This window comes from Oncorhynchus tshawytscha, linkage group LG02 (genome assembly GCF_018296145.1).
Source record: "Oncorhynchus tshawytscha isolate Ot180627B linkage group LG02, Otsh_v2.0, whole genome shotgun sequence".
NCBI lineage: Eukaryota > Metazoa > Chordata > Actinopteri > Salmoniformes > Salmonidae > Oncorhynchus > Oncorhynchus tshawytscha.
In genome coordinates this window covers 39,282,034-39,295,298 of record NC_056430.1, presented here as the reverse complement: position 1 = coordinate 39,295,298, position 13,265 = coordinate 39,282,034, and the positions used below count along the sequence as shown (strand labels likewise).

At 42.2% G+C, this 13,265-nt stretch overlaps 1 long non-coding RNA gene across 1 annotated transcript; it reads left to right on the top strand.

Annotated features, from left to right (window-relative positions):
* The first annotated feature begins 11,382 nt into the window (after window positions 1-11,382).
* Window positions 11,383-12,936, top strand: LOC112223277. The gene is made up of 3 exons (XR_002949268.2): window positions 11,383-11,631; window positions 12,578-12,715; window positions 12,881-12,936. It is a non-coding gene; the product is annotated as an uncharacterized LOC112223277 (long non-coding RNA).
* The last annotated feature ends 329 nt before the right edge of the window (window positions 12,937-13,265 follow it).

Sequence of the window (13,265 nt, the reverse complement as noted above, 5' to 3'; positions counted from 1 at the left end):
AAGTTTGGCGGCGTGAGTGAAGGAGGCTTTGTTGCGGAATAGAAAGCCGACTCTTGATTTGATTTTCGATTGGAGATGTTTGATATAAGTCTGGAAGGAGAGTTTACAGTCTAGCCAGACACCTAGGTACTTATAGATGTCCACATATTCAAGGTCGGAACCATCCAGGGTGGTGATGCTGGTCAGGTGTGCGGGTGCAGACAGCGAACGGTTGAAAAGCATGCATTTGGTTTTACTAGCGTTTAAGAGCAGTTGGAGGCAAAGGAAGGAGTGTTGTATGGCATTGAAGCTCGTTTGGAGGTTAGATAGCACAGTGTCCAAGGACGGGCCGGAAGTATATAGAATGGTGTCGTCTGCGTAGAGGTGGATCAGGGAATCGCCCGCAGCAAGAGCAACATCATTGATATATACAGAGAAAAGAGTCGGCCCGAGGATTGAACCCTGTGGCACCCCCATAGAGACTGCCAGAGGACCGGACAGCATGCCCTCCGATTTGACACACTGAACTCTGTCTGCAAAGTAATTGGTGAACCAGGCAAGGCAGTCATCCGAAAAACCGAGGCTACTGAGTCTGCCGATAAGAATATGGTGATTGACAGAGTTGAAAGCCTTGGCAAGGTCGATGAAGACGGCTGCACAGTACTGTCTTTTATCGATGGCGGTTATGATATCGTTTAGTACCTTGAGCGTGGCTGAGGTGCACCCGTGACCGGCTCGGAAACCAGATTACACAGCGGAGAAGGTACGGTGGGATTCGAGATGGTCAGTGACCTGTTTGTTGACTTGGCTTTCGAAGACCTTAGATAGGCAGGGCAGGATGGATATAGGTCTGTAACAGTTTGGGTCCAGGGTGTCTCCCCCTTTGAAGAGGGGGATGACTGCGGCAGCTTTCAATCCTTGGGGATCTCAGACGATATGAAAGAGAGGTTGAACAGGCTGGTAATAGGGGTTGCGACAATGGCGGCGGATAGTTTCAGAAATAGAGGGTGCAGATTGTCAAGCCCAGCTGATTTGTACGGGTCCAGGTTTTGCAGCTCTTTCAGAACATCTGCTATCTGGATTTGGGTAAAGGAGAACCTGGAGAGGCTTGGGCGAGTAGCTGCGGGGGCGGAGCTGTTGGCCGAGGTTGGAGTAGCCAGGCAGAAGGCATGGCCAGCTGTTGAGAAATGCTTGTTGAAGTTTTCGATAATCATGGATTTATCGGTGGTGACCGTGTTACCTAGCCTCAGTGCAGTGGGCAGCTGGGAGGAGGTGCTCTTGTTCTCCATGGACTTCACAGTGTCCCAGAACTTTTTGGAGTTGGAGCTACAGGATGCAAACTTCTGCCTGAAGAAGCTGGCCTTAGCTTTCCTGACTGACTGCGTGTATTGGTTCCTGACTTCCCTGAACAGTTGCATATCGCGGGGACTATTCGATGCTATTGCAGTCCGCCACAGGATATTTTTGTGCTGGTCGAGGGCAGTCAGGTCTGGAGTGAACCAAGGGCTATATCTGTTCTTAGTTCTGCATTTTTTGAACGGAGCATGCTTATCTAAAATGGTGAGGAAGTTACTTTTAAAGAATGACCAGGCATCCTCAACTGACGGGATGAGGTCAATGTCCTTCCAGGATACCCGGGAAAGATGTATCCTGTATCCTCTCCTTCGTTTACACTGATTGAAGTTGATTTAACAGGTGACATCAATAAGGGATCATAGCTTTCACCTGGATTCACCTGTCATTGAAAGAGCAAGTGTTCCTAATGTTTTGTACACTCAGTGTATATGCACACACTTACAGTACATACATACATACATACCTACATACATATTACATATACTAACAAAATATAAACGCAACATGCAACAATTTCAACGATTTTACTGAGTTACAGTTCATATAAGGAAATCAGTCAATTGAAATGAATTCAATAGATGCTATATCTATGAATTTCACATGACTGGGCTGGGGCGCAGCCATGAGTGGGCCTAAGAGGCCCAGCCACTCAGAATTAGTTTTTCCCCACAAAAGGGCTTTATTACAGACAGAAATACTCCTCCGTTTCATCAGCTGTCCGGGTGGCTGGTCTCAGATGATCCCGCAGGTGAAGAAGCCAGATGTGGAGGTCCTGGGCTGGGGTGATTACACGTGGTCTGCAGTTGTGAGGCCTGTTGGACCTACTGCCAAATAATTTAAAACAACGTTGGAGGCGGCTGCTCTGGTGGACATTCCTGCAGTCAGCATGCCAATTGCACACTGTTGTGCGGTGTGACAAAACTGCACATTTTATAGTGGTCTTTTATTTTTACCAGCACTAGGTGCACCTTGTAATGATCATGCTGTTTAATCAGCTTCTTGATATGCCACACCTGCCTGTAATGCCTGTTGTCGGAAGGAGTGGACCAAAGCGCAGCGTGAAAAGTGTTCATGATTTCTTTTATTATCAAAAAAAAACTCAAACAAAGTAACAAAATGAAAGCGAACAGTTCCAGTTCTGTCAGGTAACAGAGACTAAACAGAAAATAACTACCCACAAACACAGGTGGGAAAAGGGCTGCCTAAGTATGATTCCCAATCAGAGACAACGATAGACAGCTGCCTCTGATTGAGAACCATACTCGGCCAAAACAAAGAAATAGACAACATAGAATGCCCACCCCAAATCACACCCTGACCTAACCAAATAGAGAAATAAAATGTCTCTTAGATCAGGGCGGGACACTGCCAGGTGGATGGATTATCTTGGCAAAGGAGAAATGTTCACTAACAGCGATATAAAAAAAATTGTGCACAACATTTGAAAGAAATACGTTTTTTGTGCGTATGGAACATTTCTGAGATATTTTATTTCAGCTCATGAAACATGGGACCAACACTTTACATGTTGCGTTTATAATTGTATTCATTATACATACACATTTGCATTCCTACTAAAATGAATACAATTGAAACACAAAAAAACTAAAACCTTTCAGTTATACAACTTATCTTGTTGTGTCTTCCACACTTTGGAAATAAAAAGTTTTCTTCATCACTACTCTAGAATAGTTCTGGTTTCTGTTCTTGCATTCTTTCAAACACGGTTACTCTTAAATCATCATATAAAGTACAATAAAAAAGTGCAGTTCATTCTCAATCTCCCCCAAATCTCAGGCTGTACATAGCCATTCTTCTTCATTTAGAGCAATGAACCTACCTACATCAATTACCAGAGGCAATATACCGGTTCTCAACTGGGCACACAAGGATCTTTGACTTCTTGTTAGTTGACAAGAGTCATATGGTTCTGCATCATGCGTTTTTAATCTGGTTATATGTTCTGAGTTTTGGTTTTAGCCATATATCAGGTGACCGTTTTTCTTTGGAGCTTAAGGTTAACTTGTGTTTGATCATGTTGACATTGCATCGTAACTTGTTTCCAAATATGTGTTGTAGATCAACTTCCTTAAATATTGAGTTTCTTTGTTCCTTTGTCCAAGGGTAATTGTATGTTTTATCCCCAAATGAAAACTTTTTTGTTATTCTGTCCTCTGGCATATCGATAAGATGGTTCCATAGCCTAATAATTTCCCCCCTATGTCTTATTACACTGGGCTCCCATCCCATGTCTCCTTGAATAGCAAAGTTTGGAGCAAGCGTATGCACTCCAAGGAAACATAGTTTGGCTCTGTTTTGAATAGAGTTTGCTGTTTTGGCTTCTTTACAACCCCAGATTCCAGCAGCATAGTTCAATATAGGACACACACGAATTATAGCCAAGGTCTTTACAGATTTAAAATGTACTACCAACGGACCCGCTACATGCAGAATCAGATAGGGACTTTATACCCTTCTCAAAGGTTATGTATTCATCAAAAAGGAAACCAATGTATTTATATGAGCAAGTGTACTTTAGGGGCATAGCTCCAAAAGACAAGTCATAAATACTTCTTACTGTACCCTTTTTTCTGAAGTGCATTATCTGGGTTTTATCTTGGTTAATCATTATTCTACACTTTGTACACCAAAGATTGAGAGTCTTCAACATACCGTACATTCCAAATCAATATTGTCTGCACACAGCAGTATTCCCAGAGCCGTGTCATCTAGTTTAACTCCTAAATTAGCATGTTTGATTTGCTGGGCCAAGTCGTTTACAAAATGGGCAAATAATGTTGGAGAAAGCACATCACCTTGTTTGACCCCAAACAGAGTGGGAAGCCATCCAGTCCTCAGATCATTTACCTGTACACAGGTGACTGGAGATCTATACAGGGCTTTAATTGCATCATAAAATCTTCCATCAATTTCCATTTTAATTAGTCTAAAAGCGAGGTCTCTATTCACCCAATCGAAAGCCTTCTAAAAATCAATAAAACAGGAAAAAGTTGGTTTCTCTCTTGAATTCTAGCTTAAATCACTGTATATACAGTATATATGTGGTTTGTACAAGCTGTGGCTTTCCTAAAGCCATGCTGTTCATCAGCAAGCTGACCAGACAGTTCTAGATAGTGGGAGATCCTGTTATTTAGAAAGCATGAATACAACCTACATGCAGTGCTAATGAGACTAATCCCTCTATAGTTCAATGAGATTTCAGGGTAATTTTGGGAGGATTTTGGAAGAGGCTTGATTTTGGATTTTAACCATACAGATGGAATGATACCATTCTCAAAACAAGCCTGGAAGAGTCTGATAGCATTTGTAACAATTTAGGTTACTTCAAAACTTAATTAGATAAGTCATCAATTCCTGTGGCTTTCTTTGGTTTAATACGCTCAATCACCTTTCTGACCTCTAATCTAAGACGGCCATTCAGAGAGTGGCTATGGGTGTAAGAATCCATCTTCTTTTCTTTCTCCAACTCCACCTCAACCTGTCAGGTTGATGGTGAAGCTCTCCATTTTCTAATTCAATTTTCATGGGAATTGCCTTAACCTTTTTGGGACCTAACTTGTTAATCTCACTCCAAAACTGTTGTGGGTTGTTGGTCTGTAACTGTTCCAACTGTAATCCCTGCCTCCACTTAAATATATGCTTTATAGATCGTAATATTTTATCAAATTTATATTGACAAGCTTCAAATTAATTATATTGGTAATCCTTGTGCTTTTTATTTCCTTTACCTTTTAGAATGATTTTTTCAGACAATCTCATCTGACAGGCTGACCACACCGCTCTCGTTGCTTGCACGCATCAACGAGCATCTGCATTGCCAAGGGCTAAAATAGAAGTCCTTTCTAATTCTGACGCAGATCGCACTGCAAGTCCTGCCTCTCCCATCTCCTCATTGGTTAATAGAAGCAGGTACCCACGTTCCATCTCATTGGTTATGCCCACGTGGGTGATTGAAATACGAATTGTGTTGCCGGTCATTGTAGTAATACTATGAAAGTTTAGATACCAATCACCATATAAGTTCAAAGATGAAAAAGCCTGGAAGGAGGAGAGATGACTAGAAATGATTCGGTTGTATGTGTAGATTAATTGTCGGAGTAGAGGACCTTGTGCATTTCAGGTAAAATAACAACTCAGTGTTTATATCCCAGGACAAATTAGCTAGCAACAGCAAGCTAGCTAAATAGGACAAATTAGCAAGCAAGTGCAAGCTAACTAGCTAAATTGCCATAAATGTTTAATGCTTTTCAACATGTTCCCAAATGAATGTAATTGGTTCAGATTTTGTTTTGATATTTTTACCTGCGTGTCGTGATCGCGTTTGGTGTCGGGGGACAAAATACATTTATACACGGTGCACGCGTGCAGCCGGTTTGGGTTCCGTGTAAGACCATAATGCATCTAACTCCTTAGTCCAGAAGGGTGTATTAAAAGTTTGTTCCAACTGAGCGTATCTGACCACAAGTCAGAGACCGCTATGATGACACACCAAATGTGTTTGATGGATTGTGGGAGAAGAGCAGCAATAGGCTTTTGTAGGCTACAGTCCAAGCTATGTCTTCCAATGGTGTGACTGCTGTCGGGATCCAAAGATTATCCAACTTGAATACACGCTTGGAGGTAAGGAAGAGAGCAGAGGTATAGTCTACGGAAATACGGATATCACTTATTATTGATATCTACATAGCGCATTGATGTGAATAACACTGCTGCTCTCTCATTTAGCTATTAGCGACATACGGATTGTGGTTGTTGTGGATGGCTGTTCAGAACACCTGTGTATTTGAACCCAAAAATGGTTGAATACAATAAGTTTAAGCTTCCTATCAATCGTTGTTTATGAAACAAGTGGACAGCCAGTGAAAAATGCGCTCTTGCAACAGCTGCATAGTGCGGATCCCAGCCTATGGAATAAAAGTGGGGATTTTATTGCTCAATCTAATTCATGCTGATAAAAAAATACATCCATAGGCCTTATGGACACATGCTCAAACTCGCACAGTTTTGATAGATTTAAAGGGGCAATCTGTAGTTTCTACATCCATTTTTGGAATTATAAATGATATATATTAATGTAAAGATATAATTACATTATATTATTATATGTTGTAGAAAGCGGTGGGTTAGAAGAAGCCTACATAACCAACCCATAAAGTAAAATGTAACAGCTATGTAAACTTTAACTTTAACATCGATTTATCCTGCAATAGATGTCGTTCAATTGGTAACATACATTTTTGTCTTCTTCTAATGTCTCTTAAGAGGAAAGCAATCTAAGTAACTGAATGTAATCAGATTACGTTACTGAGTTTAGGTATTCCAAAAGTTACATTACTGATTACAATTTTGGACAAGTAATTAGGAGCTGTAACGGATTACATTTAGAAAGTAACCTACCCAACCTTGAGTACAGATCCTGTAGACCCATTGGATAAATCTTTCAGCTGGGAACAAGCTCAACATCATCTGACTCAGAATAGGAAAAGACTGCACGGGGCTGGCAAGAGACAAAGTCCTAGGTCATGGAGCTCAAGTTCTGCCAGACCAACTGCCATTGCCCAACACGAGCTTCATTAGCTGAAGAACATTCAGGACCCTGTCTGGAACATTCAGCCAACACAACATCCATATTCAGTTAGACTGATGTTGTAGTATAATATAGAAGGCTTAGTATGCTCTGCATTGTGCATTGTGGTAAAGATATTGCTAGCTCTTGTACATACACTATATTTACAAAAGCGTGTACACCTCTTCAAATTAGTGGATTTGGCTCTTTCAGCCTCACCCTTTGCTGACAGGTGTAGAAAATAGAGCACGCAGCCATGCAATCTCCATAGACAAACATTGGCAGTAGAATGGCCTTACTGAAGAGCTCAGTGACTTTCAACGTGGCGTCGTCATATGATGCCACCTTTCCATCAAGTCAGTTCGTCAAATATCTGTGGAAATGTCCAGGAGCAACAACGGCTCAGCCGTGAAGTGGTAGGCCACACAAGCTCACAGATCGGGACCGCCGAGTGCTGAAGCGTGAAATGCGTGAAAATTGTCTGTCCTTGGTTGTGACACTCACTACCGAGTTCCAAACTTCCTCTGGAAGCAACATCCGTACAAGAACTGTTCGTCTGGAGCTTCATGAAATGAGTTTCCATGGCCGAGCAGCCACACACAAGCCTAAGATCACCATGCGCAATGCCAAGCGTCTGTTGGAGTGGTGTAAAGCTCGCCACCATTGGACTCTGGAGCAGTGAATCACACTTCACCATCTGGTAGTCTGACTGACGAATCTGGGTTTGGCGGATGCCAGCAAAATGCTACCTGTGCAAATGCATAGTGCCAACTGTACTGCCTAGTTTGGTGGAATAATGTTCTGTTTTTCATGGTTCGGGCTAGGCCCCTTAGTTCCAGTGAAGGGAAATCTTAATGCTACAGCGTACAATGACATTCTAGACAATTCTGTGCTTCCAACTTTGTGGCAACAGTTGGGGTTGGCCCTTTCCTGTTTCAGCATAAGAATGCCCCTGTGCACAAAGCGAGGTCCATACAGAAATGGTTTGTTGAGATCGGTGTGGGAAGAACTTGACTGGCCTGCACAGAGCCCTGACCTCAACCCCATCGGACACCTTTGGGATGAATTGGATCGCCAACTGTGTTCTTGTGGCTGAATGGAAGCAAGTCCCCACAGCAATGTTCCAACATCTAGTGGAAAGCCTTCCTGGAAGAGTGGAGGCTATTATTAGTAAAGGGTGGGTGGGGGGGGGTGGGGGGGAACTCTATATTAATGCCCCTGCTTTTGGAATGAGATGTTTGAGGAGCAGGTGTCCACATACCTTTGATCATGTAGTGTATGTATATAATGGAGTTTGATATAAACTCAAACCCCTCCACTAAATTCAACCCTGAGGTGTCCATCATTATAGCAGGCCTACTGTTGGAAGAGGGAGAGGATGCGATTGAGAAAGCAAGGGTACTTCTAACGGAGGGGATCCAGTCTGACCTGTGTTAGTAGCTACAGAGTGGATGCCTGTGTTAGTAGCTACAGAGCGGATGCGGGTGAGAGGCCGGGGTCCCAGGGGTGATCAAGCTGGAACTATGCTCTTTCCTGCAGAAAGTGGCTGTCCTTCAGCAGACACAAAGGCTAAGGAGAGACGAAAGGTTCAGCAGGGTCTATCTACGATCGTCAAAGTCACACACGGTGCGACTCATTGATCTAATCTTCAGAACTCTTCTTCGGGAGATTCCGAAGAACATCATTGGGAGTGGGCGAGTGATGCAACGGTCTCCATTTGGTCTTGATGCTGGTAGCAGGGGCCGGGAGCTGCAGAGAAGGGATAGCGCGGAGGACTGAGACTCCACCTGTAACGTTAATGGTTGAACTGTGAGCTAAGACAATTGATGTTACTTTCACTGAATCCTGACATTATATCCCTGAATGAGACACATCTAACAGGTCAGCGTTCATTTGAAATAGACGGGTACACTTGGTTTGGACATAATGGGAAAACGCATGTAAGAGCGCCTAAAGGATCTGGTGGAGTTTGACTTTTTGTTAGAAACAAGATACGTGAGTCCTATAATTAATGTGACTGACAAATCAGTAGATGTCATAATGGGACTGAGATTTGAGCATTCACTATCGGAATATTGTTTTGCTATTGTCTCCTATTATTTGCCTCCTGTGGGCGCTACATCAGAATGTGATTCTCAAACTTTCTTTAGCCACTTGTTGGCTCAAATGTATACTTTTTCGGTGGAGATTTAAATAGTTGTATTGCTGGTTTGGAAGACTGTATACAGGATGGTGATAATGTTGCACCCAGGTCCAACTTAGACACTGTGTTAAATAAGCATGGTGAAACCTTACTGGAATACCTAAGGGATTCAAAATGCTGTATTCTAAATGGAAGAATATCCCCTGAGAAAGATAATTTCACATCAATCTCTACAAAAGGGAAAAACGTTGTTGATAACATCATTACCCCCCATGACTGTTTCAATACATGTTTTGAGTATAATGTCTTTACCCCTAATGAGCTGTCGGAAAGTGTGGGAGTTGACTGTATGTCTTTAATTGGGGATCGCTGTAGAATACCTGACCACTGAGTTGAGTCTGACATTTCAGGCTGGGGTTCAATCAGGATGTTTGTAATGATATGTCTGAAGGCTAGTCTAATGTATGTATCAAACGAAGACTCAGAAACCTACCAGATCATTTCCATTCCTCCAGTATGTGTTATAATGCTCTGCTGGAGCTCATTGATCAACTTGAAATACACCCGAAAAATCAAGATGGCATTTACTCCTGGTATGACATTCTGTGATGTGTATTATAATGAATTGGATGACCGTGTTAAGAGGACATTTTTAAATACATCCAGAAAAATAAAATTGTACAGAAAGTGGGTAATTAAACTTGCACCTTTTTTGAATGCTGATTTGAATGTCATTGAGAAAACAGAGCAGTGTCAAACATGTAACTCCCCAACCCCGTCTGCACTACTAAGGCTGGTGTCAAGGTCCGCAAGCAGCAGATTTAGTCTGTAGGACAACATTTTACTACTTTGTCCCCAACAATACACACTCAAACATGGTACTAGATCCACCCATCCCCCTTGTGTCAATAGATCATGCTGACTAACTTTCACACACAATACCCAGCCCCAACAGACACCAGTCAGCCACCCACACCATCCTCTCCTAACTAATGATGGGTTCTGACTTCTAAACTTGAAAATATGAAAAATCCTTATTCATGTCACTGAGGGAGAGAGGGGAATGGAGAACATTTACATTCCATCAGAACATGTTATTGTTACGACATCAGGAATCCTATGGGAAGGAGAAGTCTGGTACAAGTCAACAGGACAGCTGTGAGTTGGGGAGGAGTGAGGAATTTGGGCCGAGGTCAGGTCAGATGAAGTGAGAAAGAACAGATATCACTAAAGTTCTGTCTAGCAACAGATATGTATTGGCTGTTCAGATGTGTAAGGAGGAGACTCAGCATAGGAGGAAGAGTTAAATACCAGTGCTTGTGTGAAGATGTCTTTGTCTGTTCAGCTGTCTGACCCATTGGGTGAATAAACTTGGTTTGAGCTTTATAAACTCAACTTTTCTCCAATTTAGACTTCAAGCTTTGCATAAACAATCAACTAAGCCTCCATAATACAGAGTACTACAGTATAAGTTGTAGCCTACTTACAGTGCATTCGGAATGTACTGCGACGCCTTGAATTTTTCCACATTCTGTTACATTGCAGCCTTATTCTAAAATGTATAAATAGTTTTTTTCCCCTCATCAATCCACACACAGTACCCCATAATGACAGGGAAAAAACAGTTTTTTTAAAACAGTTTTTGCAAATTCATAAAAAAACAACAACTGAAATATCATATTTACATAAGTATTCAGACCCATTACTCAGTACTTTGTTGAAGCAGCTTTGGCTGCGACTACAGCCTTCAGTGTTCTTCGGTATGACGCTACAAGCTTGGCACATCTGTATTTGGGGGAGTTTCTCCCATTCTTCTCTGCAGATCCTCTCAAGCTCTGTCAGGTTGGATGGAGAGTTTTGCTGCATATCTATTTTCAGGTCTCTCCAGAGATGTTTGTTCAGGTTCAAGTCTCTGGCTGGGCCACTAAGGGACATTCATAGACTTGTCCCGAAGCCACTCCTGTGTTGTCTTGGCTGTGTGCTTAGGGTCATTGTCCTGTTGGAAGGTGAACCTTCGCCCCAGTCTGAGGTTCTGAGCACTATGGAGCAGGTTTTCATTAAGGATTTCTTTGTACTTTTCTCTGTTCATCTTTCCCTCGATCTTGACTAGTCTCCCAGTCCCTGCCGCTGAAAAACATCCCCACAGCATGATACTGCCCCCACCATGCTTCACCATAGGGATGGTGCCAGTTTTCCTCCAGATGAGACAATTGGCATTCAGGCCAAAGAGTTCCATCTTGGTTTCATCAGAACAGAGAATGTTATTTCTCATGGTCTGAAAGTCTTTAGGTGCCTTTTGGGGGGCTGTCATGTGCCTTTTTACTGAGGAGTTGCTTCCGTCTGACCACCATCATAAAGACCTGATTGGTTGAGCCTAGGCCTTGGTCGAAAGGTGGGTACAGTGACTTGAAGAACATTGATCGTTCAGCTAAACGGCAAAAAACAAGAAGGGAGCATATAAATACCCACATCAGATTCAAGCTTCTGTGAAAAAGCTGCAGCGGTAGAGGACACAACAAGAGGGAAAGTTCCGCCAACAAGGCTCAACTACAAGGAGCTTGCAGAGGTAATTGCACGCTACGACGCTTTACTTGCTGAACATATCAAAGTTTCGACTGTGTTGTCTAGGATATCGTAAACAAGTCCGAATGATTTGATAGCTTCCATTGCATCATCCATTAAAATGTAGATTAAAGAGAGAGTTTGACGCAGCGCATTTTTTTCAAATCCGCTCATGTAGGCTTTCCACTTTCCTCCGGTATCTATTTAGCAAAGATGATAACACATAATCACTCCGGACAGACACAAGCAAAAACTCATGACATAAATGTAGCAGCAGCCTAGGCTACACCTAAGCATTAGAAATGGGACATGCTGTATGGGCTGAAAACGAGACATTTTTTCAGTCTGATCAACTGTAGGCTACTAATAAGAGCTGCTGCATACATCCTATGCGCCCTGTCCATCTGGTCAAGGTAAACTAATTGGTCATGTTATGTATTTATAGTCAATTTGTGTGTCAGAAGAAAATATGAATGTGATCAAATTTGGTTTATATTCTATATTGGGCTGGCTAGGCTGCCGATACGTTTTTAATCAAAAATGATTTACTGGATTTAATCAGTCAACATAATAGTGATGACAGATGTGAGTAAATGTTTTATAAGGCCTACTGTACAGTTGCATAGGCCTGCATGATGCGTTTTTCTTGTTAGGGTAACATACAGTATAAGGAAAATCTCCAGGCCAAAGGGTGTAAAAATTGCCCCACCAGACCTATGGTGCCACCAGTCTGCTTGCAGTTGTCAGTTATCATCAGGTATGTGGATGATCAGGGCTTTATTCAGGAATGTTTCTTGGGCTACTTTGATGTGTCAAGTGTGTGAGATGCGCAGTCTGTGTTTGACTTTATGCATTTTTAGATGTCTGAGTTTAACTTCATAGAGAAACTCGTTGTACAAACCTACGTTGGCAGAGCTATGATGGAATGTATCTGCTATTTGTATTTACAGCTAAGTCCACTCCTGTTTCCTGATTAAGAGGTGATAACCACTACCATTCTCAACTATCTCCTGACATGAACTGAAGCCACATCTCATGTGCCCACTCATCCACCGGCATGAATGTTGAATGTTTCCTCCCCAAGCATTGTGAGTACCCCTATCAATTTTCTCTCTTTACTGTATGTAGAGTCAATCACATACACAATCACATTATTACACATCAGTGATTTTACTCCTTGCTTTGACTAACTAATTCTTAGCTCTTTGGTCTTACTGTGTAGTGTGTTGTGTTATTGTTTTTTGTCTTCCCAGTCAAATCCTGTCCTGCACTGGTCAAGCCTCTGAACACCTCGACTCATGCCTCATACCCTCATTCAATCACTGCTGTGATCCCTTTCCAACACGGTGTAAGTAGCCCTCTCATTCCCATTTCCCATAATATTGTACTATAAATGTCTTTATTAAATGCTTTAGGTTCAAATAATTAGTCTGGCAATTTTTTGAAACACCCTTTGTCATCTACGTGCATTCCGCACCTTTACCGTGGGTCTCCCATCCTCCTCAGTTTTTCAAGTCACCAGCCTCCACTGCTCTCCAAGCTCATAGGGTTCATAGACTGATGATCTGTCATAGCGTGAATCAATCTGAATTATCATATATCATCTCTGATGAAATGATAGCAGCTTGAGTCTAGAGG